Genomic DNA, 11,079 nt, shown 5'->3' with positions numbered 1-11,079 from the left:
GTCTTGGTTTTTGTCTGTTTTAATGTAATTTAAAAGCCCTGAAAGAAGGTGCCCAATAGGGTTTGCGGGATCCGGGATTTGGCCTTTTTGGAGCGCGAGATTCGGGATTCTAAAGAATTATGGGAGCGGTATTCGGGATTCCATTTTTGGACTGATAAAGGGATTTAGCGTGGCGACTACGAAGCGGGATCCGGGAAACCGTCAGTTTAAAGGCCCGAGATCCGGGATTTCCTGCGGTAAGAAATTTGCTGTGGGCAACTCGAGGAAGGGAAAAAAGTTATTTTTGCGGAAAGAGAAATTTCGGGCACAACTTCCGCAGAGTGTCAACTTCGTCCTCGGAATGGTTTCCCGGTTCGGAAGATTTATTGGCTGCAATAAAAAAATTATATCCTAAGCCATTGCTGATTTACTGAAAAATCTGAACACACACGCGACCGAAAACACTTAAATTTATTATTTTTATGACAAGAGAGTTTTTGCTTCTTTTATACGGCAAACGTGAAGCGGCAGCGGATGACCACGTGACCATTTTCCTCCAGTTATTTCTCGTTTTACTATTTTTGGCTTGACGGGAAGTGTTTTTATGCTAATTAGGAATGATCGTATACATTAGCACTCATATCACGGGCAATCATCGCCTTTCCATAAAACATGATGCTTACCTCTCTACTGCTTAATTAAGGATGGTGCTTACTAATTCAAAGGTATTTTTGCGCGGTTTTCGGAATATGCGGAAAAAGCAGATCTTAACAAGTGTTATTGAAATCCAAAAGAATATTGGAGGTAACCACGAATTTTTGGAAGATAATTAATCAACAATATTTGTAAAAAGCTCTAAAATACAACGCAATGTATGGTGTTCTTTGCCAAATTGGAAGCTTAATTATCTCTGAAAAATGCACGGTTACCCCCATTTTTCTTTTTGGATACCAACAGCACTTGCTAAGTTATGCTTTCTCCGCGTAGTTTGAACCATGCAATGATATCCCTGTATTAATAAGCCCCGCCGATAGGAAATCGGAGTATCTCGAGATCCGCAGAACGTATGCGCAATAACAAAAGTAGGCACTTTCCTTAAATCTAAACTTACTACCGAGTTTAACAAAGTGGAACACACAAATTGAACAGATTCAATTCTCCTAGTAATGGACAGTCACGCATTATTTCGGTTTCAAAACTGTGATTGCGAATGCTACAATTTAGGTCAATTGGATCATGAAGGTTGGTGGAAAAGACTAACAAGGCGTATTCTTAATTTAACTGTAATTTCATCATAAATACTCTTGTTTTTCGTTCGGCCATTTTAACTTGATCAAAATCAATAAACATTGTTTATACAGTTTGTTTATTGTTTTTGATCAACTGTAGTTGTAATTGACTTTGGATCGGGATTGGTCGATAAAAGTGTTCGGGATTTCGGGATGAAGGGAAAATTTGGGTCGGGATCGCGGGATTGAAGAACCCTATTGGGGGCCCTCCTGAAAGTAACCGATGATCAGCACCCTCAAGATTTTAAAGTTAGAAATGGTGGACCATCGAACAAGAAAATTACAGTTAAAATAAACAGGTGTCTTTTTTAAATTAAGGCTTTCAAAAACTTGGGTCACTTAGTGTTAAATTAATTAAATGGTATAGTTTTCAAATTCAAAGAAAAACAAAACATGATTTTTTGGTCACGGTTAGCACTTGAATAATACGAGCAAGAAATTTATGCGTAATCATGCAACGAGTTCTGATTACTTTTCATTTGTTTCCTGTTGTTTTCTCTATACTTTATATGAAAGCAAGGAAGTATGACGGTAGTGTTTTTACGTTTATTTTGTAGAGAGGTCCCGTCATTCAGTTGTGGCTGAAGCACGCACGCAAACAATCTACCGCTATTCCTTATCCATTGATTTATTTGTAGCTGGATTCCTTGTTGATGCTCACCCTGTTCCAACGAGAGTGTTGCAAGGTAATTGAATATTCTTGCCCACTATGTGGGTAAATAGTTGATTACAGTTTTTGTGTGATATAACTATCCTGCCTTCTATTCTTTGATTGTACATCGGGAAAATAAGTAAATTAGGTCTATTGTGGTTAGATGAAGTGGGGCAAGGACGCTTTCCATTTTTGACAGAACTGGCCAGACCAGGCATTTGGAAGGAGTAACTCTACAAAGCCTTTAACGTAACACATTGCAAGGATGATATATACTCCTCCAGAAAAATGCGAGGGATTATCATGCAAAGTGTTCCTTCAAATTGTTGCATTTTCTTTGAAAACTGACCGGTCTGGCAAGCCAGTTGTACAAAAAAAAAAAGCGTTCTAAGTGTCAGTTTTCTTATCCGGTTAGATTCAAAATCGAGGGCTTGACAAAGCAAAAATGAGTGCCTAATAATCATTGAAGAATTCTGATTCTGTTATGACTCATCGGCTTTAAAGTCACACTCAAAGTGAAGCAAGACTAGAGCTTCATATATTTTCGTTCCCTTTACAACCTTAAACCTCGAGAAACTAAACCCTCAGTCGACGTTTGGAGCAATGAGATAATCAAGTATTTGGAGAACAGTCATTTGATCTCTATACGTAAAGAACTACCCCATTAATCTGCACAGTTTGATCGAGTATGAAATGATTTGTTGTTCTTTATGTCGTTTAAATGCCTGTCCTAATAGCTTTGGAGTTGCTGCTCTGTTCATAGAGGGCTATTTTATTGAGAGTCACTAACGTGATCAATCATAATTCGGCAGAGTCATTTCTTATGCTTCTTAATATTGTCTAATATCAAGAACAAGTCATTTTATGCTTATTAAACCAGTTGTGATTACTATTTAAATGAAGCTGTAATCCTCGCAGTTATGAACTCACTTTAGCAATTGCTTATATTCGGTAGAGAAGCCTGAGAATTCGGGACTTTCAACGGGGTTTGAACCCGTGACCTCGTTGAAGGCCTCAATTCTCAGGCTTCTCTACAGACTCTACGCAATTGCTAAAATTACGTTAATAACTGCGAAGATCGTAGCTTGGCTTGATTTCATATCCGCACTTTAATATAATATGATTCATTTCATATATCATTTCATTCGTTGATTACTTTTTTCCTGCTTCCTGTTGCTTTCTATGAACTTTGGATTAAGCTAACAACTCTGTCAGTATTTCTGTTATCTGAATTATACTGAATTAAATGATCATGGTCATTCAGTTGTGACTGATCACACGGACGCAAAAAATCCACCCGTATTTCTTATCCCTCTTTAAATAAATTTGTAGTGGCTCATTATTCCGGCTCAACTCGTTGTAAAGAGCAACGTTTTAAGCCAATAGGAATATTTAGCTTGCTGCAAGGATGTAATAAATTATTTGTTTGTGGTTTGATCGACCTATACTGCCCTCTATTCTTTCCTTGTACATCGAGAAAGTAAGTAAATGCCGTGTATCTTGAATTTTCCTTAATGTAGAAGGCTTTAGATTTCCCATTGCATGTCATTGGCTGAGATTTAAAATGGAGGAAGTTACGAAGCAAATGTATCGAGGAATTCATGCAGTGTAGTTGACATAGACAAAATCAACTGGTAAAAATCAATTGGTAAAACTACACAGTGTTTTAGCTTTACCAGATATAATTATTCGCTAAGCAACTTACTTTTAGTCAACACAACGAAAAACAGCGCCGTGACCAAAAATGTCTGTCGAGCATACTGAATTTAAACAACCGTGGACGCAACCGAGCTCTGTGATAATTTCTGCAATAAAAAACCCCTTGCGGCAATGTGTCCGTAATATGTCATATAAGGGTTATCTGTCTTTCCGTCTAAATTCCCAGTTCCTTTCCTCTCGCTAGGAATATCTTTATCATTTAGGGTAATTAATCAGTCGTGCTTGAATGAATTCGAACAAAAGTGTTCTCACGTGACGTCACGGAGACCGTGTTGGTGTACCTAAACAATACAACGGCGGCCATGTTGGTGTACCCAACTAATCCTCCAATATCATGCAAACGTTTTCTTTTGTTTCAGTTGAAAAACAAGGTTACTGATCACGTGAGTGAAAACACTCTACCGTGCGTCTTCGTGTTTAAGTTTTAAACAACAAACATAAACTTTGGAAAACTCTTTGGCTGAAGAGTTTTCAAAAACGCAAATTCCAATCCATTTGAATCTTCTTCAGTTTCTCCCTTACCCTTCTTCGTTGAAATTTGAATTTGATGTTTTATTCAAACCTTCCTTCAATGTTTTATGTAATTATTTTTACCTATCCCCTGATTTGGTTGCCAGTTCCCAGTCGCTAAATTGGGCTAATTATAACACTCGTAACTCATCCCCTTTGGAGCTAAGCATGGTTAGAGCCTTATATTTTTTTCGTTTTAATAGCGACCTGAGCCTCATAGGAATAAGCCAGAAGTAGATGATCGGAGCAATGGAACAATTATCTATTTGAGTGACACTCACTTGATCTCCTTCCGTGTTGAACTGTGTCATTAATTTGCACAGTTTGATCGAGTATAAAATTATTTCTCTTGTTTTTCTTGTTCCATGTGTTACGTTTCTTAAAGGGAACCTCCACTAAAGCAAGAAAAATAACTTTAAACCCCAGACAGAACATAATGTTTACAATAAAAATATATCCGAACTTTTCCAAGGGAAGTATTTGTATCTAAGTAAATGAGTTTTAAAAACATTTGTTTTTTGTGTTCAAATTTCCCGGGCGCCGCCATCTTGAATGAATAAATAGTGACTTGTCGTGGTTGCCTTATTAAGGACTTTAGGCACCTTAAAATTTTACGACGACGACGGCAACAACAACGGCTAAAAACAATGATATCATTGGATATAAAAAAGCATAAATAATTGTGCTGCACGTGCAGCACGGATTCTTGCGGTTTTGACGACAACGTGAGCATTCAACAGAGAATCTTTCATTTTCTAGTTTCACTTTGTAACTGCTAGTACCAATTTATTCTTAGGATACTTCGCCCAAATTGTAAGAAGTGAACAAGATAGAATAACCGCAAAAGAATTATGATAAATCAAAGTGATATTTTTAGGTGACGTTTTCGTTGAAGTAGACTAGTACTGCGAGCATGCAGTCTCTATTCTCATTCCCAAGAAATGTCACGGAATCAGCCGTGCGGAATTTTCTTCGCGCTTTTGGTGCCCCGGGGGAATTGATCATTGGCCTACTACTCCCTGGGGCCCAGTTCCTCAAAAGCCGATTAACGCTAATCCCAGATTAAAAATTAACCAAGCAGTTCATTTCTCTACTCCCAAATGCTGTTCAACGCAGATTTTCGGCAGAACTTTACATGAGAAGACGTCAATCTTGAAAAACAAAAATAAGCAAAAGAAACTTTCACCAAAAAGTTGAAAGCGTGAAACAAATGTTTACGCTAATCCTGGATTAAGTTAATCGGCTTTCGAGGAACCGGGCCCAGGGGTCCTAATTACCTATTTAAGATTCGTTTTCTGGTATTTTTCCCTCTTTTGCCAAGTTGCGCGCTCGGCATCGTGGTCCAGGATACATTTTTCCCACCCTCCTCCCCTTCGCGACGTTCCGGTCCACTTTCCTCACTGTCGTGCAACCTCCTGCCTAGGCTAAATTTTGCTTCCCACATCTTATTCCGCTAAGGAGGTGAGTGTCTGTTTTGGCAGTGAGGATTGTAAACAATCCTCACTGCCAAAGCCGTTCCTGCCGAGCAGGAACGCAGGTTACCGGCCACAAAACTATCCGGTGCCTGGAAACGTAACAGGGCCGGTGAAGCGGAGATTAAACCCTGCGAAACCATTTCAATAGACGGCAAAGGTCCGGCCCAGCCGACCGGATTGCCCTCCCAATCACACCACCGTACAGAGCGTGGGGCCGCTTGAGCCTTCATAAGAGCCGCAGTGAACGAAGGAGATGTACAGGCCTAAAAAGGGAGGAAGAAAAGAACGAAGCCAAAAACGTGGAAGAGAGAAAGCGAAGCCCAAAACAGGGAGGGAGAGAATCCGCCAGCCGAGCCGGACCAGGAGCCCGTCCTAAGACAGGCTATAGGGCATGAATAAGATTACCCTTCTGGTCACGGCAAGGAAGAGGATGGGGACGCCGTGAGTAGGGCGCGGGGCGGGCTGGAGCTTTAACAGGAGCTGTTGAAAAGCTGGATAGGTCAGCAAAGGACGTGTTTACCGAAGGACCACGCTAAACCGGCGGGCCCTCTCGTCGGCCTTGTCCCTCGCCACGTCCACCAAGTGTTCCAGGGCCGCGAATGCCGCGCGGGGGTCGAAGATGCCAGGGGGCCTGGCTAGATGTTGGCGGAGAACGGCCTGCGCCGCGTCGACAGTACCAACGTCATGAAGCTGTTTAAGCGCAGCCACCTCTCTTCTCAGGGCCGCAACGACGCCCTCGGGAGGGCCCTAGCCATAAGAGTCAACAAGATGTAAACTACCAACGTGCAATAAAGCGAGACGAAAACAGAAAGAGGGCTAGAAACAAGCCAAGCAAACAAATGATCAGGGTAACGCAAGCATGATAACCCATTAGATGATATTCAAAGATGTACAACATACAAACAAACAAACAAAACTTCCGATATACGGGCAAACAGAAAAGGTAGAGAGTCCAAGACGCACTCGAAAAACTGAACAAGCGACATGCAAGAAACTTGACGGACATACGACACACAAGTGACCAAAGCACATGCAGCATGAACGGACCGAGCAAACGACTCACGAACAGCCTAACCACCCGAGAGGCGAGCGAAACGAGCACTCAACACGAAGAAATTTAACACCGCCGTTAACAAATGAAAAAACGCTCGACACACGAGCGACTGAAAACACAAGACGCCCGACACACGAGAAACGAAAACACACGACACACGAGCAACTGAAAACGCTCGACACACAAGAAACGCAAAGATACCAACTGAAAGCGCTCGACATACGATTAAATGAGAGCGCTCGACATACGAGCAACTGAAAACGCACGACACACGAGCAACTGAAAACGCTCGACACACGAGCGGCTGAGAACGCACGACGCATGAGCAACGTAAAGGTACAAACTGAAAGTGCTCAACATACGATTAACCGGGAACGCCCGACACACGAGCAACCGAAAACGCTCGGCACACGAACTGCACGAGCAACTGAAAACGCTCGACACACGAGCAACTGACAACGCTCGACACACGAGCAGCTGACAACGCTCGACACACGAGCAACTGAACTGAAGAGGCTGAACACACGATCGACTGGAAACGTTCGACACACGAGCAACTGAAAACACTTGACACACTAGCGACTGAAAACGCTAGACACAGAGCAACTGAGAAAACTAGACACACGAGCAACTGAAAACGCTAGACACATAAGCAACTGAAAAGGTTTAACACACGAGCAGCTGGAAACGCTTGACACACGAGCAACTGAAAACGCCCGATACACGAGCAACAGAAAACACTAGACACCCGACCAAGTGAAAAAACACTAGACACCCGGGAACCGAATGACGCCCACAACACAAGCAACCGAAAACCGACTGATAACACCAAACACGCGAGTACTGAAAACAACTAGGAAAACGAGTGACTAAATAACGCCCGACTAAGAGCAACAAACGCTAGACACAAGCACGAACAAACCGACAGCGTGGTCCACGAAGGGCCAAACAAGCAGAACCGAGCTATACCGAACGCCACAAAAAGTAACAGAGGCCAGAAATGAAAAACGCAAGACACTGAACAAAACGAGCACTGAACGCAAAGGCAAAAGCTACGATAGCAAAACTGACATAAGAAACGAAAAAACCAGGCGTGCAAAGGCGTAAAAGTACTATGACAAAGAAACCGAAAAAACGAAGAAACACGAGCCAAAGGGAAAAACACCCAAAGGCCGGTAAAAGGAGATAAAAGCGAAAACGGCCAAAACAAAAAAGAACGCGAAACAAAAAAGGCGACAAGCAACACGAAGAGTAACAAAGCAGCTTGCAACAAAAAACGAATGAACTGAAACGGGCAAAAGAGAAGCTAAGCATGAGACAAAACTAACAAAGTAGAACGAAGCGAAACGTAACAAGCAAAAAAACGCTCACGAGCGGCAAGAAGGAAAACGGCTAAGGCTAGCACAATAAATAAGATGGGAACGAAGCCTGTTCCTCTTGCACTTGACCAGCAGCTTGTGGAGCGGCAACTTGCGGATCAGGCTTTTGGACAGCCTGTCCTGCGGGTGCTTGCGGATCCGGATCAGGGTTCTGTAAAGCGGCCAAAGCAGCCGGATCTGGCTGGACAGGCACAGCCATCGAGAAGAACGAAGAAGAGCAGCAAAAGCTTCAGCGACGTAAAAGATAACTTGAAAAATATCCTGGACCACGATTCCGAGCGCGTAACTTGGCAAAAGAGGGAAAAAATACTAGAAAACGAAACTTAAATAGGTAATTAGGACCCCCGGGGAGTAGTAGGCTAAAGATCAATTCCCCCGGGGAACCAAAAGCGGGAAGAAGATTCCGCACGGCTGATTTCGTGACATTTCTTGGCAATGAGAATAGAGGGAAATCCGGATTGACTTCTTGAGAGAATGTCATGTTCAGATAAGTAAGCGTATATTTGGTCATATATTCTTTCAAATACCTTGGCCACCCCAGAGATAACCGAGATTGGACGGTAATTGCTCATAACACTCGAGGTTCCCTGTTTAAATAAAGGAGTAACTTTAGCACATTTCCAGTCATTTGGGAATATGCCCGTAGTCAAAGAACAATTAAAGATCTTGCAAATAGAAATGCAAATTAAATCAGTACATTCACGAATTTGTCTCCCAGAGATATAATCGAGACCGTTTGCTTGCGATTTACTATTAAAGTTTATTGAATAGTAAAAGTACTTGGCTGCTATTTGTCGGAGTAAAAAAGAATCTTTGGTCAGTGATATTAAGATATTCAAGACAAATTTTGTCACCGTTAGCTGCCGACGGAATTTGATTAGCAAGCTTCGGACCAACTGTGGAAAAATGTTCATTAAACGCATTTGCCAAGTCAGTAGATTTATTTATAGATACACCGTTTACAATTAATTCTTTAATAGAGGGGGTGTTACTTTTGCGAGGTGTAAGTTCATTTATAGTTTGCCATGCGAGTCGAGAATCACTTTTGTTTTCAGTAAACGGTTGTTTGTAATAAGATTCCTTTACGATCCTGATGTCACTGTTAACTTTGTTGCAGAGTCGTTTAATAAATTCAACCCAATCCTGTGGGTTCTTTGAACGTATTGCTTTCAACTTCATGATGTCTCGTTCATGCATACGTTTTTTTAAACTTTGAAGTAATCCATGGGGATCTTTTTGAGCGGACCCGCTTTGTTCGTAAAGGAGCATGAGTGTCAACGACATTTAAAAACTTAATTTTACACTCGCGCCACATATCAATTATCTAAAGCATCCCAGTTTTCAGAAGCAATGTCGCTGCGAAAATAGTCACGACTAAAATGTTTAAAACTTCAGTATTCAATAGTATGTGTCTTTTGGAAGCGACTCCAATCGACAACTTTCGATAGGCAAAAATGCGACTATGGTCGCTGATGCTGACATGACAAACTCCAGAGCAGACTACTTTATCGGGATAGTATGGTATTTTCCCAAGTGGTCTATTAGAGTGGATGTTGTGTCAGTGACGCGTATGGGCTCGTTTATCAGCTGGTGAAGGCCATATACAACAGTGATGTCCGACAACAAGTGAGAATTAGTGTCAGACATTGAAGCCGTGTTGCAATTCATATCCCCCATTAAACAGAATTCGACATTTTCGGAATCAAGACGTCCAAGAAGATTTTCTAGAGATGAGAATACTTCATTTAGGGAAAATTAGGAGGCCTGTACCATGTGACAATAACAAACGGTTTTGAATTTGGTTTCCTGATTTCAAGACACAAATTTTCTAGATTGTTTATATTTAGATCAGTGCGTACAGATTAGAATAGTTAATGGCGGCTTTGATGTAGAAGCAAACACCCCCGCCGTTTCTATTTCTGTCGCGTCGCACTACCTCGTATCCAGGTATATAGATTTCAAAATTTAGTATACCTTGTTCAAGTCTCGTTACATTGATAGAGATAACATCCAAAGGATAATTGGCAAGCAGAATTCTAAGTTCATCGATATGCTTGGTTAAACTAGTTATGTTAAGAGAAGTCATTTTGAAGCCACGTATAGTAGGCAAAAAATTGTTCGTAAGATGTGGTGGGGCATCTTCAGTAACTTCATTTATCATGTGAAATGGTTCTCTCGGAAGACACGGTAATTCATTAGGAATTCAAATATTTTTAACATAATTAACAAAATCAGAAGAAAACGCCTTGGTTCCGGATAAAGTTAAATGAACGCCGCTGATTTGAAATTAAATGTGAGAAATCTCATGATTATTTAAATACTGAAGGCCAAGAAATTGGCAGGCTTGCAATTTATTAGGATGCTGAGTTCAATTGATGTTTTTGTTTAATACTCTCCAAGTTTCGTACATGTACATTTAATATAATTTTTTAACAAATCGAATAAAATCTTAGAAATTATAGGCCATTTTGCAGTTGTTTGCACTCAGTAATCAAGCCTATAAATAGCTGCGAGGCTGCTGGTGATCTTGTATTGGTACAGACTTCACTGCTTTTATCGTGTAAATTGTGTTTTCGTAATTGTAATTAGCCTACATGTATTGACATTAGGGCCGATTTACACGATACGATTTTGTCGCATGCGACAAGCATCACGACAGGCCTACGACATGACTTACGATTGTCGCAGCGTTTTAAAACATGTTTTAAAATGCTACGACATTTTTTCTGAAGTACACAACAATCGTAAATCATGTCGTGGGCCTGTCGTAAGCCGTTGTCGCATGCGACAAAGTCGTACCGTGTAAATCGGCCCTTAGAAAAGCACAAAGGTTTGTATCAAAGCAGGGTCACCAGCAGCCTCGCTTCCATTCTTAGGCCAGGTAACTTAGCTACAACTTATTGCAAATCCCAGTCTGCCTATCACTCCCCCCCCCCCCACAAAACAACACGTTGAAATGTTGAGATATGGATGGATTCTTTGCTCATCTTCCTGAATGTGGTGTCTATCCGATTAAAGGACA

At 41.3% G+C, this 11,079-nt stretch overlaps 1 protein-coding gene across 1 annotated transcript in view; it reads left to right on the top strand.

Annotated features, from left to right (window-relative positions):
* The first annotated feature begins 1,832 nt into the window (after nt 1–1,832).
* LOC138024378 (tetratricopeptide repeat protein 28-like) overlaps nt 1,833–11,079 on the top strand; it is a 26,849-nt gene continuing 17,602 nt past the window's right edge. Inside the window, exon 1 of the mRNA XM_068871574.1 lies at nt 1,833–1,954. The gene's annotated coding sequence lies outside the window, so the exon portion shown is untranslated. The remainder of the gene's footprint in view (nt 1,955–11,079) is intronic.

This window comes from Montipora capricornis, chromosome 11 (assembly GCF_036669925.1).
Source record: "Montipora capricornis isolate CH-2021 chromosome 11, ASM3666992v2, whole genome shotgun sequence".
Taxonomy (NCBI): Eukaryota; Metazoa; Cnidaria; class Anthozoa; order Scleractinia; family Acroporidae; genus Montipora; species Montipora capricornis.
This window is presented reverse-complemented; position numbering and strand designations above follow the sequence as displayed.